The 8,339-nt window shown below is 50.3% G+C and overlaps 1 protein-coding gene across 1 annotated transcript in view; it reads left to right on the top strand.

Moving 5' to 3' along the window:
* Positions 1–1,124: 1,124 nt before the first annotated feature.
* SLC38A3 (solute carrier family 38 member 3) overlaps positions 1,125–8,339 on the top strand; it is a 32,804-nt gene continuing 25,589 nt past the window's right edge. Inside the window, exon 1 of the mRNA XM_069095675.1 lies at positions 1,125–1,275. The gene's annotated coding sequence lies outside the window, so the exon portion shown is untranslated. The remainder of the gene's footprint in view (positions 1,276–8,339) is intronic.

Genomic DNA, 8,339 nt, shown 5'->3' with positions numbered 1-8,339 from the left:
ATTCATTCATTCATTCATTCATTCATTCATTCATTCATTCATTCATTTATCTAGCCTGTGGTAGAATGTTTACTTTCAGACCCTTCTTCCCATTCTCCCACCCTTCCCTATAATTCCCCACCACAAATCTCTGAGTGGGTCCTAAATATCTTAGGACAGCAGGGCTGAAGGTGGGATGCAGGTGTGCCCAGGGCAAGGACAGAGTGAGCAAGTGACCTATGCCATCATGTGAGGGCCACTGGAAAGGCAATGTGGCACATTGGAAAGAGCTCCAGATTCTAGTCTGATTCTTCTACAGTGTGCTGTCACCTGAGTAACCCAGATCATGCTCCTTTTATCTGGGCCTCAGTTTCCTTCTCTGCAAAATGAGAGAGTTCGATTGGATGATTTCTAAGGTCCCCCTTTTTTTGTTCTAATTGCAATGATAGGCATTTTGCTTGATAGAAGCTTGTCATCCCTTGCTCCTTTTCCAAATTTCTTATATTTTTAGTATAACTGAGTTTAACACATCCGAGAGAGAGAGAGAGAGAGAGAGAGAGAGAGAGAGAGAGAGAGAGAGAGAGAGAAACAGGAGAGGAGAGAAGAGGATAGGAAAGAGCCTCTGATGTCCATATAGGAAAAAGGATAAGAAACCCTAAGACAGACAGACTGGAGCAGAGATGAGTAATCAAATTAGACCCCTTTGGGAAGGTTTTCCAACGATAGAATTGGAAGGGACCCCATCTATTCCAATTTCTGTATTTTTACAGAGTTGGGCATTGAGTCTCACAGAGGGACAAGGGGTCTGCCAAGGTCACACTTGGAGTTAGACTGAACTAGGACTGTAACCCAGGTCTCCCAAGGCCCATTGCAGAGGTTCCTATTCTCCCTAGGTAAGGCAGGGCTAGAGATCCCTTGGTATTCTGGGTCATGTCTCTCCCTGGCCCTGTCACATCAGACTGAGTTCTTTCTGGGGAGGCCGCTGTTGCTTGGGACAGCTCCTGTTCCAGCAAGTTAACAAGGGCCTCTCGCTTTCTCCATTGCCCAGTTTGGGCCCCTGCACCTCCCGCTCTGGACCCTGGCCCCCTCTTTGGGCCCACCCCCTAGGGCGGAGACAAGAGGGACCGGGGGCGGGGCCGGCCGCCCTTCATCTCAGCTGCCTGACAGCTCAGTACTCGGATTGGAGCCGAGAGGACCAGATCGTGGAACCGACCCTGGAGAGAACCCCGGAGCCTCTGGTCCCCAGCAACCTATAGCTCTTCTCCTGTCCGGCCCGCGTGATCCCAGGAGCCGCAGGTACAAAGCAGGGCCGCCCCCACTCCATTCCCCTCTGCCCCCTCCCCCCCAAGCACAGTGACTTCCAGATGGGGTGGGCATTTGGAGAAGCTTGGGGGGGAGGATCGGGCCAAGTCTGGAGATTCTAGAGTGGGGGTGGGAGGTGGGGACATAGGAGAGGAGGGGTAGCTTCTCGACCGCCCGCCCCCCCATTCCCCTAAATGCCTAATTCCATTTCTTCAACTTTCGATGTGTCCTCGCCTCCCCCACTCCCAGACCCTGGGGACTCCAAGGAGGTCCAGCCCCGGCTCCTCCTCCCTAGCCTAAGCGACAGTCCTGACCCCCTGTTGGAGCTCCGGGTCTGGGGAGGCTCGAAAGAAATGGCCAGGAGAAAGGGGCTGGACCGTACAGGAGGCTAAGGTGTGGGGATCTGCTTCTGTGTGAGTGTCTGTGTTTCCGCGTGTCTGAGTGCGTGTGCCTGTGTGGATGAATGTGTGCCTCTGTGTGGGAGTGTGTGTATGTTTCTGTATAATATAATCTATGTGCAGCATGTTTCAAGTGCCTCTGTGTGAGCACGCCCCCCTGACCAGACAAGTCGCGTTGTCCAGGGGGCTCTAGCTGGACGTGCGGGGAGACGCGTCCCCATGCCTGGGCAGGGAGAGAAGGAGCTGACTGCCCGACGGGATTGGATAGAAGCCGGGTTTTGGGGGTGCTCCATCGGTCTGGGGCCTGCGCCCAGAGGCCTGCCCAACCGGTGAGAGCGAGAGGCGGAGGGATATATTTATACAGCGTCTGACCCCCGGGGCTTTTTGGGCACACAGTGTGCTTCACGCTAGGTTATTTGCAGAGGGTCTGGTGGCCTGGGCACTGAGCACACGCGGTCCTGCATGCGAGCATCGCGCATTCCTCAAACGCCGAGTCTTCCACTTTATCAATGTAACTGTCAGGGAGCCTGTGGGGGAGGGGCAGGGGGAGGGGGTTTGTAGGCGGGGCAATTGATTTGCATGAGTCCGACCCACCTCCCCTTGTATTGGTGGAGAGTACTACGTGCGTTTGTTTACACCTGAGATCCTGGGGAGTAGGGCCTCCTCTGAGTCATGCCCTCTTGCCCCCTGTACCCCACAAGCCCTTGGTCTGATCCTAGCTCTGGGGCAAGGATAGGAGGCTCCCATTAAGGGCAGGGGTTGTGCCAAAGGATATACAACAGGAAGCAGATTTGGGGTTGGGGGAGAGGTTCGTAGTAGTAGTAGTTGTTGAGTTTTTTAAGTGAAGGGTTGGAACAGGGTCCAAGCAGGGCAAGGGTCAAGTATCCCAAACCTAGACTAGCCTTCCTTGGTCCTAAAGGTGCAGACCTGGAAAACGTACTCCTCCTGCATGCTGACCCCCAACCCAGGCCCCTGAAACTCCAATACCACCCTCCTGGTTCTGGGCCTAGGAAAAGACTTAAGTGTTTTTCCTAGATCCAACTCCTGGTCCATTCCCCCAAGCCTCCCAGACAAGGCAGGAATCTACTCCAGGATCTGCAGGATTCAGGCGTACAGAAGTCAAGCTCTGAATTTGCTCCAAAGATCTATCATTTGCCTCTCTCCCTTAAGAACTTCCAGCTCTGTTACAGGCACAGAGAAGAGAGGCTGCCCTGACAGTCTAATAGAGCCCAAAACCCAAGTATCTGTACTTCTAGCCTCCATGGAGAAAGTCTTTCTTGATCCCTACCCAGGGCCCCTAAGAGTTCTCCCTCACCCCCAAATCACATAGTTCTCTAATGTGCATAGTATATAATGGTGATGTGTGTATCTAGATATAGATACAGTTTGGATATAAAGTTTAGATGAGATCTATTGCCCATGAATTTCACTATCTAGCAAGGAAATAAGATACCACCTAGGTAGGGTGAAAAATAGTGAAATTCATGGATAATAGATCTCATCCCAACTTTCTATCTCTTAATAGCCAGCATAGTATTCTGTATACAGTAGGTGGTAAATATCTGGTGAATGAATGAGTGGTATCTCCCCCCAACTCCCAGCTTTGGAATTACTATGAACACTTCTATCCTCTTTCCCCAGAGGTCCCCATTGCTTTCCTACATTTAGTTAGGTGGGAATAACTTTAAAGACTGAAACTTAAGAAAATCAATGCTTTGCACATAGCAGATACATAGTAAATGTTTATTGACTTGGATCAGATGAATTAATCATTGATCCTGGTACCCTTCCATCCCTCCTCCATTTGCTCAGACCTGTCTTTTCTTAAGAAGTAAGGGTAACAGAGGAGGAAGAGATCCAGGCCTCCTCCCAGTCTGGGAGAGACAGAGGCCCAGACTGAGGTCCTGGTCTCGGCTCGTTCCCAGGCTGGGGAAGAAAGAGGAAACAGATGCAGGTCCTATCCATAAGGAGTTCTTAATTTGGCTAAGGAGGTCAGCCCCGCATGCTGAATGGTGAGAAAACAAGACAAAACTGTGCCTGATTGAGGGAAAATGTGTTCTGCAGTTTTAGCTCAGGAAGAGGACTCAATGAAGGTGAGCTGGGTTAGGGTGGGGATGAAACAGTAGGGGAAGCCTTCCCAGAAGAGGTAACTTTTGAGTAAGAGATTGAAGGCTGGACAGAGTCTCCCAAGAATCCAGGTCAGGGACAATGGGAGGTGAGGAAAAGCATGGGAGACAGAAGGCAGAGGTGACAACCTCAGGGAAGCTGGGATAAAACTGGAAATGACGTCAGTGTCAGCAGGTGTGAATCATTTGGGGAGCTCAAGGCTTCTTTGCTATTTTGAATGATGCATATTTTGAGGGTAGAAGAGACAAGCATCCAGGGCAGAGGAGGAAAGGAGGCCAAGCAGAGGGGACAGGAGCCCTCCCCCCCCAGATGGATCCTACCTGAAGGGGGAGTTTGCTGAGGTCGAAACATCATTGGCCTGATGTCAGAGGATCCCAGATGAAAGCATCTTCGGGGTCATCTAGTTCAACCTCCTCATTTTGCAGATGAGGAAACTGAGGCCCAGAGGAGAAGTGTTTTGCTTAGAGTCACACAGTGTCCTTGGCAGAACCAGGCTTCAAACCCAGGTGTTTAGACTGCAAATCCAGGGTTTTTCCCATCAAGCAATGTTACTTCTCCACACCATGGAGATCTGGGTTCAGATCCTGAATCTCCTTCTTACTAGTTGCAATCCCTTCCCTTCTGAGGACCTCAGTTTCCTCAACTGTAGCATGAGAGTCAGACTACATGACCTCTAAGATGTCTGCTAGCTGTAGATTCCTGATCCTCTAATCTACCAGATTACTTCTCACTCTTGAACTACTGTTCCCCTGTGACTATGCTGGCAAAGAAAACTGGGGGTCTGGATATTGTAGGATCTACATGTACCAACACTCATTTTCCTGTGTCTTACTGTGGCTAATCAGTCACTTAATGATATTTGAAAAGCCACTCCAAAGGAAAATGGCCTGAGTGAGGATGGGCACTAGATCCTTCCTGGGATCTGGGATCTGTATTTGGAGGTAAAGAAGAATGAAGGGGCTAAGAAGGGGCCTCAGGTACCTTCCATGGAGAGGCTTTAAAAGCCAGACCACAGAGTAAAGGTGAAGGTGAGGCAAAATATTAGGTTTTCCTCTTGGATTAGCTGCTGACTCACTGTGTGACCTTGACCAAGTCTCTTTCCTGTGTGAAATAAAAAGATTGGAGTTATAGGGTCCCTTAATGCCCTTCTAGTTCTGACATTCTCTGGTTTATATTCTAAGGTCTCTCATCTGCTTCTAATGTCTCTGTGTTCTATGGGAGAGGAGACGAGGGCTAAGGAACCCCAAACTCACAGAAGTTGGTAGGCATCTTTGGCATTAACTAGTATAACCCATTCTTGAGGAGGAATTCCCTCCACAACATCCTTGACGAATGGTCAACCAGCTGCCAGCACCAGCTTAGGTAAGGACCAGGACCAGATCTTTTTTCTCTCTAGCCTGGCTCCCCCAAGTCCCAGGAATCTCTGGGAACTCGGGTTTCACGTTTCTGTCCTGCTGTTTGCATATTAATGTCAGATGTTATGGTGATGATGATCTCCATCAAACCCCCTCCCCCTAATCTTCGAAGCATGACTCATGTGTTACAGCCTACAAAGCAGGCAGAACAGGGGTTATTATCCCCATTTTAAAGTTAGAGAAACCAGGGGTCAGAAAAGGGGCTGGGATCAGCGTGGGAGCTGTTTTCATGTGATTTATCACTGGAAAAGGCCTGAGAGGTCATCTGGGGCTGCCCCTTCATTTTCTAGACAAGGGGTCTGACACCCAAAGCAGCTAATTCACTTCACCAAGGTCAAGGTCATGTATATGGGAAGTAGCCAAGCTGGGACTCCAGCCTTGGTCTTCATCTCGAAAATGAGGGGGTTGAACTGGATGACCTTTCCAGCCTAAATCTATGATCCCATGAGCGTCTGACTCAACTCCTGGGTGCTGTTTCTCCTGTGGCCATGCTGCGTCTTGGAGCCAATCCTAGCTCAGGCTGTAATTAGGTGGTTAATTAATATTGGGTGGTAGGAATACTGCTTAGCCCCTAAGAGGAACCTATGTGGGTCTATCCAGTTGCGGCTGTTTGTTTTTTTCTCTTTGAGCCTGGCTCACTTGTTCCCTCTCTGGCTCATGATCGTCCTGGAAGGCCTCCTTCTTCCCCCCCCCCCAACTTGAGGCCTGCCTCCTTCCCTCACAGGCCCCCTTGACCTCTTGCCTTTGTTCCCCACCCCATCCGGGTCTATGAAGGGGACAAACCCTCCAGGGCACCCCTAGCCCAAATCCTGGCTTTCTTCTCCGCCAGGCGTCCGGCTGTCCAAATATTTGGCCCACCTCCGGGGGATCCCAGGGTCAAGGGGGTGATTGCCTGAGAACCGGGCTCTCCCGAGGTCTGGGCGCCTGGGTCCCTGGCCAGGCATCCCCTCCCTGCAGAAGTGGGGAGGGGGGAGCTGCAGGCATGTGATACCTCATTTCCCCATGGGGCCTAGGCAAAATAACTTCCCCTGTCCCTGTGGGGGTTCTTTGGAGCCCATGCTGTGAGCTTAGATTCTTTTATTTCTGAGGGGGAAGCCTTTGCTGGGCTGTGAGTTTGGACATTTTAATCCCCTCATCCAAGTCTCTTGAAGGTTTCCCTTAGGTCTGGAACTATTTCTCCAGCCAGGGCAGTGAGCTTTTGTGGAGTGAAGTATTTCAGACAGTCCCTTCCCATCTGTACAGCAATTGACCATTTCTAAAGGCCCATCCCATTCATTATCCGACTTGATCCTTAGCACAGCCTGGCAAGCAGGGCAGGGATTACCTTCCTCTGGTTGTGTGGGACGCTCAGAGGCCCCACAGGGAAGCAGTGAGAGAGCCTAGACCATAAGCCAGGGTTCTTGACTTCCTGGAAGGGTCTTCTGAACCACTCTGCCTCTGAGATGTGAGTATCAGGGAGAGGGCTTTCTGGTCTACCTCTGGGAACAGGCCCTGATTGGGGGGAGGGAGTTGGGTGCAACGGTAGTTTTACAAAGTTTCCTCTAAACCTCCTACTCCCTCCAGTCCTGAGCAGATTTAAGGGAGAACATCTGCCCAGGGAGGGAGAGGCATCAGGAGATCAGGAGAGCTTATCCTCAGAGCAGAGGAGGGGATTAGAGCCCCCAAGGCACCCAGGGGCCAGCCTCCCTGCATCCCTGTGTCCACCCCCTCACCTAGCCATGTTCTCCCCACAAGATCAAAGGATTTAGAGTGAAGAGACCTTTGAGACCATCTAGTCTAATCCCCTCCTGTTATAGATGAGGTAATTGAGGCCCAGATGGGGGAAGGGGCTCACCCAGGGTTACCCAGTTAGCAAGTGGCAGAGCTGGGATTCAAGCCAGCTCCAGATTCTACTGGCTCCAAATCTCATGCTCTTTCTACTACCCCATACGTGCTCAGTTCTGAGGGAAGAAACATCGGTATTGCTCCCCCTAAGAAGAACTTCCCCTCCCCCCACAGTGACTGAGGCACAGGCCTGGACTAGAAGGGGAGGGTTAATTTTGTGGTTCAGAGGGAAAACCTTCTAAGAGTCCAGGCCCTTAGCATGGGCCACCTCATTGACTCTCTGGCCAAGTCTGATAGAGGGGAGAAAAAGGAGTGAGCTAACAATGAAGGCCAGGGTGCTCAAAGCAAAGATAGAGGTGGGAGTGATCATGTCATCTTGTGCTCAAGAAGCTTCAATAACTCCCTACTACCCATCAGATCAAGTCCAGACTTCTCATCCTGGCATTGGAGGCCCTCAGTAAGCTAGTCCTGACCAGATTCTCCAATATCCCATCAGTCAGGCTGGGCCCCTTAGGATCACCTTCTCTTCCCTATGCTTCTCCAAGGTCTTACTCAAAACCTACCTCCTAAGGGAAACCTTTCCCAACAACTAGCATAATAGAGTAGAAAGAAAGTTGGATTTGGAAGACCTGAGTTCAAATCCCATGAAGATGGGTATTGAATGACATTGAATAAGTCACTTCCTCCATATGGACTTGTTTCCTCATCCATAAAATTAGGGGCTTAGACTGTCTGGCCTCTAAGTTTCCTTCTAATTCAAAAGCTGTGACCCTATGAACCCTACTCCATGGCAATTGTTCCTATGCTGACCTATCTCAAAACTCTGTGCCCCTCCTCACAAATGGCCTAGTATTGCAGGCTCTCTTTTCATGTTCATCTTTAGATGCCCTTGTACGAGGCTCTACATAGAGTAGTGTGCAAGGAATATTTATGGTTGATGATCCTGCCTCAGTCTCTCCATCTGCAAAATGAGGCGATTGGATGCCATGACTTCTCAGGTCCCTTCTGACTGTCAATCTATGACCCGGTGATGCTATTAAGTTTGTTTTCTTCCCCCTGAAAACATATGGGACCTTTTTTCTGTCCATTTTGCCCTTTTTCCTCTGCTGAATTCCTACCTGTCCTGTAAAACAAAGTTCAGATGGCAGCTCCTCCAGGAAGTCTGGATAAATGTAAGCCACACTTTTCATGCCTCTTGAATGCTCTCAGAGGATAATCACAGGGTCATAGACCTTGGGGCTAGAAGGGAATTTGGAGCCATCCAGTCCAATTGCCTTGTTTTCCTCATGAGGAA

This window comes from Petaurus breviceps, unplaced genomic scaffold (genome assembly GCF_028583685.1).
Source record: "Petaurus breviceps papuanus isolate PSGF00001 unplaced genomic scaffold, PetGlider_PUasm1.0 227, whole genome shotgun sequence".
Classification (NCBI taxonomy): domain Eukaryota; kingdom Metazoa; phylum Chordata; class Mammalia; order Diprotodontia; family Petauridae; genus Petaurus; species Petaurus breviceps.
Note: the sequence above shows the minus strand (reverse complement) of the source record. Positions and strands in the feature narration are given on the sequence as shown.